This window comes from Schistocerca cancellata, chromosome 12, assembly GCF_023864275.1.
Source record: "Schistocerca cancellata isolate TAMUIC-IGC-003103 chromosome 12, iqSchCanc2.1, whole genome shotgun sequence".
NCBI lineage: Eukaryota > Metazoa > Arthropoda > Insecta > Orthoptera > Acrididae > Schistocerca > Schistocerca cancellata.
The window spans coordinates 96,284,296-96,294,999 of record NC_064637.1 but is presented as its reverse complement, the minus strand read 5'-3'; positions in this window follow the sequence as shown (position 1 = coordinate 96,294,999).

Here is a 10,704-nt window from a genome sequence, read left to right as displayed (position 1 = left end):
GCTAAATTTGCAGGGAGGAGCACATGAAGAAACTGGTGATACGATCAGTAAAATTTATGAAGATGCACGCATTATCCCGCTTTCAGTTGCTACAATTTTCGATAGAACTGAACGAAGAGTATGGTGACTTTATCTATTACTGCAAAGTACGTTGCTCAAGTCAAGAGGCGCGACTGGAACGATTTTTCGACTTACAGCTCGCTATTGTCGAATTTATGAAGGAAAAATGAGTGTAAGAACGAAAATTTGAACCTCCGGAACGGACTGCTGATCTCGCATTTTAAGTGGACTTGACTGCATACTGCCCAGAGCAGGACACTGAAAGAAGACAAACAACTTCTTTATCTTTTGTTGGGGAAGCATTTAAAGAGAAGCTCGCGTTTTAGAAGGTACACATTCTGACAAACACAGTCCAGTTCCTTAAACTCACGGGCGCTAAAGAAAACGCCAGGTTTGAAGAATTCATTACAGCCTTGAAGGAATTACAAGTTTAGCATCCTACACGTTTTGAGGACATTGCAAATCTTACATCTGGTTCGCTGTTTTAGTTGAAAGCGAACCAGTACGTGCGCAGATGTAACTGACTGATCTGCGAGAAATAAGTCCCGTTTTAAAGACAAATCCCTTTAACATTTACACTGTCCAGGACGTCCACATTGCTTTCCTCAGAGTTTCTATCTCCATAATGAGGTTGCCCATGAACCATGGACCTGGCCGTTGGTGGGGAGGCTTGCGTGCCTCAGCGATACAGATGGCCGTACCGTAGGTGCAACCACAACGGAGGGGTATCTGTTGAGAGGCCAGACAAACGTGTGGTTCCTGAACAGGGGCAGCAGCCTTTTCAGTAGTTGCAGGGGCAACAGTCTGGATGATTGACTGATCTGGCCTTGTAACACTAACCAAAACGGCCTTGCTGTGCTGGTACTGCGAACGGCTGAAAGCAAGGGGAAACTACAGCCGTAATTTTTCCCGAGGACATGCAGCTTTACTGTATGGTTAAATGATGATGGCATCCTCTTGGGTAAAATATTCCGGAGGTAAAATAGTCCCCCATTCGGATCTCCGGGCGGGGACTACTCAGGAGGATGTCGTTATTAGGAGTAAAAAAACAGGCGTTCCACGGACCGGAGCGAGGAATGTCAGATCCCTTAATCGGGCAGGTAGGTTAGAAAATTTATAAAGGGAAATGGATAGGTTAAAGTTAGATAGAGTGGGAATTAGTGCAGTTCGGTGGCAGGAGGAACAAGACTTCTGGTCAGCAGAAGAAAATCAAATAGGGGTAACGCAGGAGTAGGTTTATTAATGAATAAAACAATAGGAGTGCGGGTAAGCTAATACAAACAGCATAGTGAACGCATTATTGTGGCCAAGATAGACACGAAGCCCACGGTTACTACAGTAGTACAAGTTTATATGCCAACTAGCTCTGCAGGTGACGAAGAGATCGATGAAACGTATGATGAGAAAAAAAGAAATTATTCAGATAGTGAAGGGAGACGAAAATTTAATAGTCATCGGTGAATGGAATTCGATAGTAGGAAAAGGAAGAGAAGGAAACGTAGTAGGTGAATATGGAATGGGGATAAGGAATGAAAGAGGAAGCCGCCTGGTAGAATTTTGCACAGAGCATAACTAAATCATAGCTAACGCTTTGTTCAAGAATCATGAAAGAAGGTTGTCTACATGGACGAGGCCTGCAGATACTGGAAGGTTTCAGATAGATTATATAATAGTGAGACAGAGGTTTAGGAACCAGGTTTTAAATTGTAAGACTTTTCCAGGGGCAGATGTGGACTCTGACCACAATCTACTGGTTTTGAACTGTAGATTAAAACTGAACAAACTGCAAAAAGGTGGGAAAATCAGGAGATACGACCTGGATAAATTGACAGAACTAGAGGTTGTAGAGAGTTTCAGGGAGAGCATTAGGGAACGATTGACAAGAATGGGGGAAAGAAATACAGTATAAGAAGAATGGGTAGCTTTGGGAGATGAAATAGTGAAGGCAGCAGAGGATCAAGCAGGTAAAAAGACGAGGGCTAGTAGAAATCCTTGGGTAACAGACGAAATATTGAATTTAATAGATGAAAGGAGAAAATATAAAAATGCAGTAAATGAAGCAGGCAAAAAGGAATACAAACGTCTCAAAAATGAGATCGACAGGAAGTGCAAAATGGCTAAGCAGGGATGGCTAGAGGACAAATGTAAGGATGTAGAGGCTTATCTCACCAGGAGTAAGATGGATACTGCCTACAGGGAAATTAAAGAGACCTTAGGAGAAAAGAGAACCACTTGCAGGAATATCAAGAGCTTTGATGGAAACCCAGTCCTAAGCAAACAAGATAAAGCAGAAAGGTGGAAGGAGTATGTAGAGGGTCTATATAAGGGCGATGTACTTGGACAATATTATAGAAATGGAAGAGGATGTAGATGAAGATTAAATGGGAGATATGATCCTGCGTGAAGAGTTTGACAGAGCACTGAAAGACCTAAGTCGACACAAGGCCCGAGGAGTACACAACATTACATTAAAACTACTGATAGCCTTGGGAGAGCCAGCCCTGACAAAATTCTACCATCTGGTGAGCAAGATGTATGAGACCGGCGAAATACCGTCGGACTTCAAGAAGAATATAATAATTCCAATCACAAAGAGAGCAATTGTTGCCAGATGTGAAAATTACCGAACGATCAGTTTAATAAGTCACAGCTGCAAAATACTAACACAAATTCCTTACCGAAGAATGGAAAAACTGGTAGAAGCCGACCTCGGGGAGGGTCAGTTTGGATTCCGTAGAAATATTAGGACACGTGAGGCAATACTGACCCTACGACTTGCCTGAGAAGATAGATTAAGGAAAGGCAAACCCACGTTTGTAGCACTTGTAGACATAGATAAACCTTTTGATAATGTTGACTGGAATACTCTCTTTCAAATTCTGAGGGTGGCAGGGGTAAAATACAGGGAGCGAAAGGGTATTTACAATTTGAACAGAAACCAGATGTCAGTTATAAGAGTCGTGGGGCATGAAAGGGAAGCAGTGGTGGGGGAAGGGAGTGAGACAGGTTTGTAGCCTATCCCGGTGTTATTCAATCTGTATATTGAGCAAGCAGTAAAGGAAATGCAAGACAAATTCGGAGTAGGAATTAAAATCCATGGAGAAGAAATAAAAACTTTGAGGTTCGCCGATAACATTGTAATTCTTTCAGAGACAGCAAAGGACCTGGAAGAGCAGTTGGACGGAATGGACATGGTCTTGAAAGGAGGTTCTAAGATGAACATCAACAAAAGCAAAACGAGGATAATGGAATGTAGTCGAATTAAGTCGGGTGATGCTGAGGGGATTAGATTAGGAAATGAGACACTTAAAGTAGTAAGCGAGTTTTGCTATTGATGATGGGTGAAGTGGAGAGGACATAAAATGTAGGCTGGCAATGTCAAGGAAAGCGTTTCTGAAGAGAGAAATTTGTTAACATCAAGTATAGATTTAAGTGTCAGGACGTTGTGTCTGAAAGTATTTTTATGGAGTGTAGCCATGTATGGAAGTGAAACATGGACGATAAATAGTTTGGACAAGAAGAGAATAGAAGCTTTCGAAATGTGGTGCTACAGACGAACGCTGAAGATTAGGTGGGTGTATCACATAACTAATGAGGAGGTATTGAATAGAATTGGGGAGATGAGTTTATGGCAAAACTTGACTAGAAGAAAGGATAGGTTGGTAGGAGATGTTTTGAGGCATCAAGGGATCATCAATTTAGTATTGGAGGGCAGCGTGTAGGGTAAAAATCGTAGAGGGTGACCAAAAGATGAATACACTAAACAGTTTCAGAAGGATGTAGGTTGCAGTAGGTATTGGGAGATGAATAAGCTTGCACAGGATGGAGTAGCATGGAGAGCTGCATCAAACCAGTCTCAGGACTGAAGAACACAACAGCAACAATGAGGCTGCAAAAGTGCTACAACATTTCTATCAATTTATGTGTATTTCGATTATGAAACTGAATAAGTCACGATAAAGTGGCAACCTAAGTGCGAAAATCTGACAGACTGTGTGCGTCTGTTGTATGCCAAGAGTTTGTACCTGATAAAAACTATGTATCTTCTGCGCGCCAAAAAAGTAATTAAATAGAATGGAAAATTGTTTTGTTTATTACGTTTGTTGTTGAGAAATATGAAATATAAAATCAAGTCGTATGCATTGCGAGTGTATTTCCATTTAAAATCGGCGCGTTTGCAGTTTATCCCTTTCACCTCGCGGGATTAGCCAAGCGGTCTCAGGCGCTGCAGTCATGGACTGTGCGGCTGGTCCCGGCGGAGGTTCGAGTCCTCCCTCGGGCATGGGTGTGTGTGTGTGTGTGTGTGTTTGTCTGTTTGTCCTTAGGACAATTTAGGTTAAGTAGTGTGTAAGTTTAGCGACTGCTGACCTTAGCAGTTAAGTCCCATAAGATTCACACACATTTGAACATTTTTATCCCTCTTCACGCTCAGACTGCGTGGCGTAGCGGTGGGGATAGAGTGACAGCCAGAGCCTTCGCGACAAGGCGCGGCCCGCGAGCCGAATTCTTGGCTATCCCTGGATGAAATTATCTAAGTAAAGTATCTATGGTGTGATTAGAGCAACTAAACCTGCACTGTAACTGATACCAAATTGGCTGAAAGTAACTTATGCAGTGAGCTGTTAATATATTATTTACATTGAGGTTAGAAATTGTCGTTAACAAATTTTAAAAATGTTACATGATGAACATGGGGGAGTGTTACAATATAAAATCTTAACTTATAGAACCTCCTAATTTACTGATTTTTAAGGAAGTTAAGGAAGGGCTAGATAGCTATCAGTTTGGCTTTAGGTAAGGTAAAGTACCAGAGAGGCAATTGTGACGTTGCGGTTGATAATGGAAGCAAGACTAAAGAAAAATCAAGACACGTTCATAGGATTTGTCGACCTGGAAAAAGCGTTCTGCACTGTAAAATGGTGCAAGATGTTAGACATTCTGAGAAAAATAGGGATACGCTATGGGGGCAGACGGGAAATATACAACAGTACATCAGCCAAGAGAAAGTAATAAGAGTGGAAGACGAAAAACGAGGTGCTCAGATGAAAAAGGGTGTAAGAGCGGGATATGGTTCAATCTCTACACCGAGAAGCAATGATGGAAATATAGGAATGATTCAGGAGTGAAATTAAAATTCAAGGTGAAAGGATATCAGTGATACGATTCGCTGATGACATTGCTATTCTGAGTGAAAGTGAATAAGAGTTACGTGATCTACTGAATGGAATGAACAGTCGAATGAGTACAGAATATAGATTGAGAGTAGATCTAAGAAAAACGGAAGTAATGAGAAGTAGCAGAAATGAAAACAGGAAGAAACTTAACATGAGGATTGATTCTCACGAAGTAGATAAAGTAACGGAATTCTACTACCTAGGCAGCAAAATAACCAATGAGAGAGGGGGCCATGAAGGACATAAAAAGCAGACTAGCACTAGCAAAAGGGGTATTCCTGGCCAAGAGAAGTCTACTAGTATCAAACATAAGCCTTAATTTCAGGAAGAAATTTATGAGAATGTACAGGGTGTTTCAAAAATGACCGGTATATTTGAAACGGCAATAAAAACTAAACGAGCAGCGATAGAAATACACCGTTTGTTGCAATATGCTTGGGACAACAGTACATTTTCAGGCGGAAAAACTTTCGAAATTACAGTAGTTACAATTTTCAACAACACATGGCGCTGCAAGTGATGTGAAAGATATAGAAGACAACGCAGTCTGTGGGTGCGCCATTCTGTACGTCGTCTTTCTGCTGTAAGCGTGTGCTGTTCACAACGTGCAAGTGTGCTGTGGACAACATGGTTTATTCCTTAGAACAGAGGATTTTTCTGGTGTTGGAATTCCACCGCCTAGAACACAGTGTTGTTGCAAAAAGACGAAGTTTTCAACGGAGGTTTAATGTAACCAAAGGACCGAAAAGCGATACAATAAAGGATCTGTTTGACAAATTTCAACGGACTGGGAACGTGACAGATGAACATGCTGGAAAGGTAGGGTGACCCCATACGGCAACCACAGAGGGCAACGCGCAGCTAGTGCAGCAGGTGATCCAACAGCGGCCTCGGGTTTCCGTTCGCCATGTTGCAGCTGCGGTCCAAATGACGCCAACGTCCACGTATCGTCTCATGCGCCAGAGTTTACACCTCTATCCATACAAAATTCAAACGCGGCAACCCCTCGGCGCCGCTACCATTGCTACATGAGAGACATTCGCTAACGATATAGTGCACAGGATTGATGACGGCGATATGCATGTGGGCAGCATTTGGTTTACTGACGAAGCTTATTTTTACCTGGACGGCTTCGTCAATAAACAGAACTGGCGCATATGGGGAACCGAAAAGCCCCATGTTGCAGTCCCATCATCCCTGCATCCTCAAAAAGTACTGGTCTGGGCCGCCATTTCTTCCAAAGGAATCATTGGCCTATTTTTCAGATCCGAAACGATTACTGCATCTCGCTATCTGGACATTCTTCGTGAATTTGTGGCGGTACAAACTGCCTTAGACGACACTGCGAACACCTCTTGGTTTATGCAAGATGGTGCCCGGCCACATCGCACGGCCGACGTCTTTAATTTCCTGAATGAATATTTCGATGATCGTGTGATTGCTTTGGGCTATCCGAAACATACAGGAGGCGGCGTGGATTGGCCTCCCTATTCGCCAGACATGAACCCCTGTGACTTCTTTCTGTGGGGACATGTGAAAGACCAGGTGTACCGCCAGAATCCAGAAACAATTGAACAGCTGAAGCAGTACATCTCATCTGCATGTGAAGCCATTCCGCCAGACACGTTGTCAAAGGTTTCGGGTAATTTCATTCAGAGTCTACGCCATATTATTGCTACGCATGGTGGATATATGGAAAATATCGTACTATAGAGGTTCCCAGACCGCAGCGCCATCTGTTGTTGACAATTGTAACTACTGTAATTTCGAAAGTTTGTCTGCCTGAAAATGTACTGTTGTCCCAAGCATATTGCAACAAACAGTGTATTTCTATCGCTGCTCGTTTAGTTTGTACTGCCGTTTCAAATATACCGGTCATTTTTGAAACACCCTGTATGTCTGAAGTACAGCATTGTGTGATAGTGAAACATGGCCTGTGGGGAAACCGAAGAAGAAGAGAACTCAAGCATTTGAGATATGGTGCTACAGACGAATGTTGAAAATTAGGTGGACTTATTAGGTAATGAATGAAAAGGTCCTGCGAAGAACCGGAGAAGAAATGAATATGTGAAAAGCGTTGAGAAGGAAAAGGGACAGGATGATAGGATATCTGTTAAGACGCCAGGGAATTACTTCCATGGTAGTAGAGGAAGCTGTAGAGGACAAAAACTCTAGAGGAAGACAAGAGATTGGAATACATCTAGAAAATAATTGAGGACGTAGGTTGCAAGTGCTGCTCTGTGATGAAGTGGATGGCACAGGAGAGGAATTACGTGCTCCCTCATGCAGAAACCACAAATGGTTCAAATGGCTCTAAGCACTACGAGACCCTAGGCACTATGGGACTTGACATCTGAGGTGATCAGTCCCCTAGACCTAGAACTACCTACACCTACCTAAGAAATTAAGGACATCACACACATCCATGCCCGAGGTAGGATTCGAACCCGCGACCGTAGCAGCAGCGCGGTTCCGGACTGAAGCGCCTAGAACCGCTCGGTCATAACGGCCGGCCGCAGAAACCACATACTCTTTCTTACCGCCAGAGGCACATTCTCAAGCGACCCATGCTGAGCACTCCTCTGGAAATCCAGATAAGCTCCTCTGTCGAGGCGTTGTGGAATAATAACAGGTTCAAGTAAGTGGTAACCAAGAATCCCTGCGCGCACATTCATGCTGTACCAATGCTGATGAGGCACCTCAACCATTCCCCGAGAATTGTCTGTAGCCCACAGACGACGATTATGCAGCTTGATGACGCCAGTTGTAGTACAGGTTGCTTCGTTGGTAGAGAAGACTGTAGACAGAAACCCCATAACTGTGATGGTCTGGTGCAAAAACCAGCGACAAAATCCTTCCCGTAGAGGGAAATCCGCTGATGATAACTGAGACCTGATGGCCAAGGAAGGCAGAATTCGGTTACGATTTTGGACAGGGCCATAATCAGTTACTATTGGTTGGCTTTTCTTATAATCACAAATTTATTTAAAATCAATATATTAAAATAATGTCAATAATTTAAGAATTGTTTCACGGCTGAAGGCCTTATTGGCAATAAATTAAGAATTGTTTAACATGTTGCAACTTACAAATTACAGTTATTAAAATATTGAAAACAAATCACCAAGGTCTTAAAGATTAACTGCTAAAATACAATTGCCACATTAGAATTTTAAGACAAGTAGCGACAGTTACGGCTGAAGGCCTTTAAAGCCAAGAATGGCAATTATTAAAAAAAATTTAACAAAGATACTGTCAACAACAAGGCAATAGCAAAGTTAATTTAAAAGAGAGGGAACTGATCACCAAACAGGTGAGACAAAATGACAGTAACCTTGGTGGCACAACCGTTTAAACTTGCTGTAACGCCAAGAATGGCAATTATATTGAAAAAAATTAGAAACATACAATAAAACAGCAAATATAGTGACAAGGTTAATTCAAAAGGACCAAACAGGTGAGACAAATGATGGAAACTTCATAATACAATACGAAAATAATAACACATTAATAAAACACAAGGTCTAGTCACAGACGGTTCTCCAAGAACCGGCCTATGAGTAGGTCAGGCCAAAAACACTTTCGCAAGCGATGAAAAAGGCAGCCAAGAGTTGCATTCACTTCACAAGATGGTAACTCGCACTAGTGGCAGTCTAACGAATGACTAATGATAATCTGCTGAAGCTACCTAACGTCCGATAACCACTGCAACGATGGAGCACCAGGCCAAAGCCGGAACCCGCGGTCCGCACTACGTCCTCAGAATGCTGTGATTAGAGAGTCTGAAAGGAGAAATGAACCACTACTACCAGAGTAAAAGAAACACCAACCGACCTACAAATCAAGGAAACTGCCAAAACTACACACCTTACCGGACAGCAACGGCAACGTACTCTGCCGTTACATACACTAACCCCCAGGACAGGTAATTGGGGCGTTAGCGGCCACCAGACAGAAAAAATACCGCTGGTTGAACTTAACAGATAGTAACACACAAAATGAAGCAAATTAGTAATAAGAAGTCGAGGAAAGCTAATCAGATTCGCTTTCCCCAAGCACTCCACTCGCTGCTCTTCGTCTCGGCGACACTACTAGCAGCAACACGAACCCAGGTCACTGGAGATTCTCGAGATCTCACAGTGGTGCAGCTTTCACTGCTAGGATTAAAATCCACTCAACTTAAAGCTTCTCGGATCTCTTTGACGACTAGGTCGTGTACCCTCGCGACCACAGCCCTTCCATCCGGCAGCGCATGCGCTCCGCCAGCAGACCCTGCGTGTCCTCGCACTGCCCTCTTGGCTCCTCCAGAGTAAAAAAAAAATGGTTCAAATGGCTCTGAGCACTATGGGACTTAACATCTATGGTCATCAGTCCCCTAGAACTTAGAACTACTTAAACCTAACCTAAGGACAGCACACAACACCCAGCCATCACGAGGCAGAGAAAATCCCTGACCCCGCCGGGAATCGAACCCGGGAACCCGGGCGTGGGAAGCGAGAACGCTACCGCACGACCACGAGATGCGGGCCCTCCAGAGTCCCCAACCAACCAAACTGCCCACGCACATGCCCCGGAAGAACGACGTCATCATCATCATCAGTTATCTGCTATATTAGCAGGCCCTTTGCCTCTCCATTTTCTGCGATCCATTGCTTCCTTCTTAAGGCTGCTGTATGTTGTACCGTCCATCATGCCATCCAGTATCTGGAATCTCTTCCTTCCTCGCTTCCTTTTCCCTTCTACATAATCTTCTAAAACTGCCCAATCCAATTTCTTTTTCTTCTTTTTATTACATCTAGTAACTGTCCTTTCTCTCCCACTCTTCTCAGTACCTCTTCATTTTTTACTCTGTCCATCCAACTTATTCTTTCCATCTTCCGCGATGTCCAGATCTCAAAAGCCTCCAGCCTTTCTCTGTCTTTTTTCCTCATAGTCCATGTTTCAGCGCCATATATGGCTCTGATCATTATGGGACTTAACATCTGTGGTCATCAGTCCCCTAGAACTACTTAAACCTAACTAACCTAAGGACATCACACACATCCATGCCCGAGGCAGGATTCGAACCTGCGACCGTAGCGGTCACGCGGTTCCAAACTGAAGCGCCTAGAACCGCTCGGCCACACCGGCCGTCAGCGCCATATAGAAGACATTTTATGAGTCTCTTTCTGAGTTCTCTGTCCAGACCGCTGCAGAAGTTTCTCCTTTTCTTATAAAACGCCTCTTTTGCCATTGCTATCCTTGTTTTAATTTCTGTGGTGCACTTCCAGTCGGTGTCTATTCTGCTTCCAAGATACTTAAAATTTTGCACCTGTTCTAGTGTTTCTCCATTCAGCACAATTTTCATTTCCTTATTTCCTCCTATTGCCAATACTTTTGCTTTATTTGTGTTAATTTTCATTCCATATTTTTTTCCGTTAGTTGCAATGGTGTCCACCAAATCCTGTAATTCTTTTTCCCCTGTGGCTAG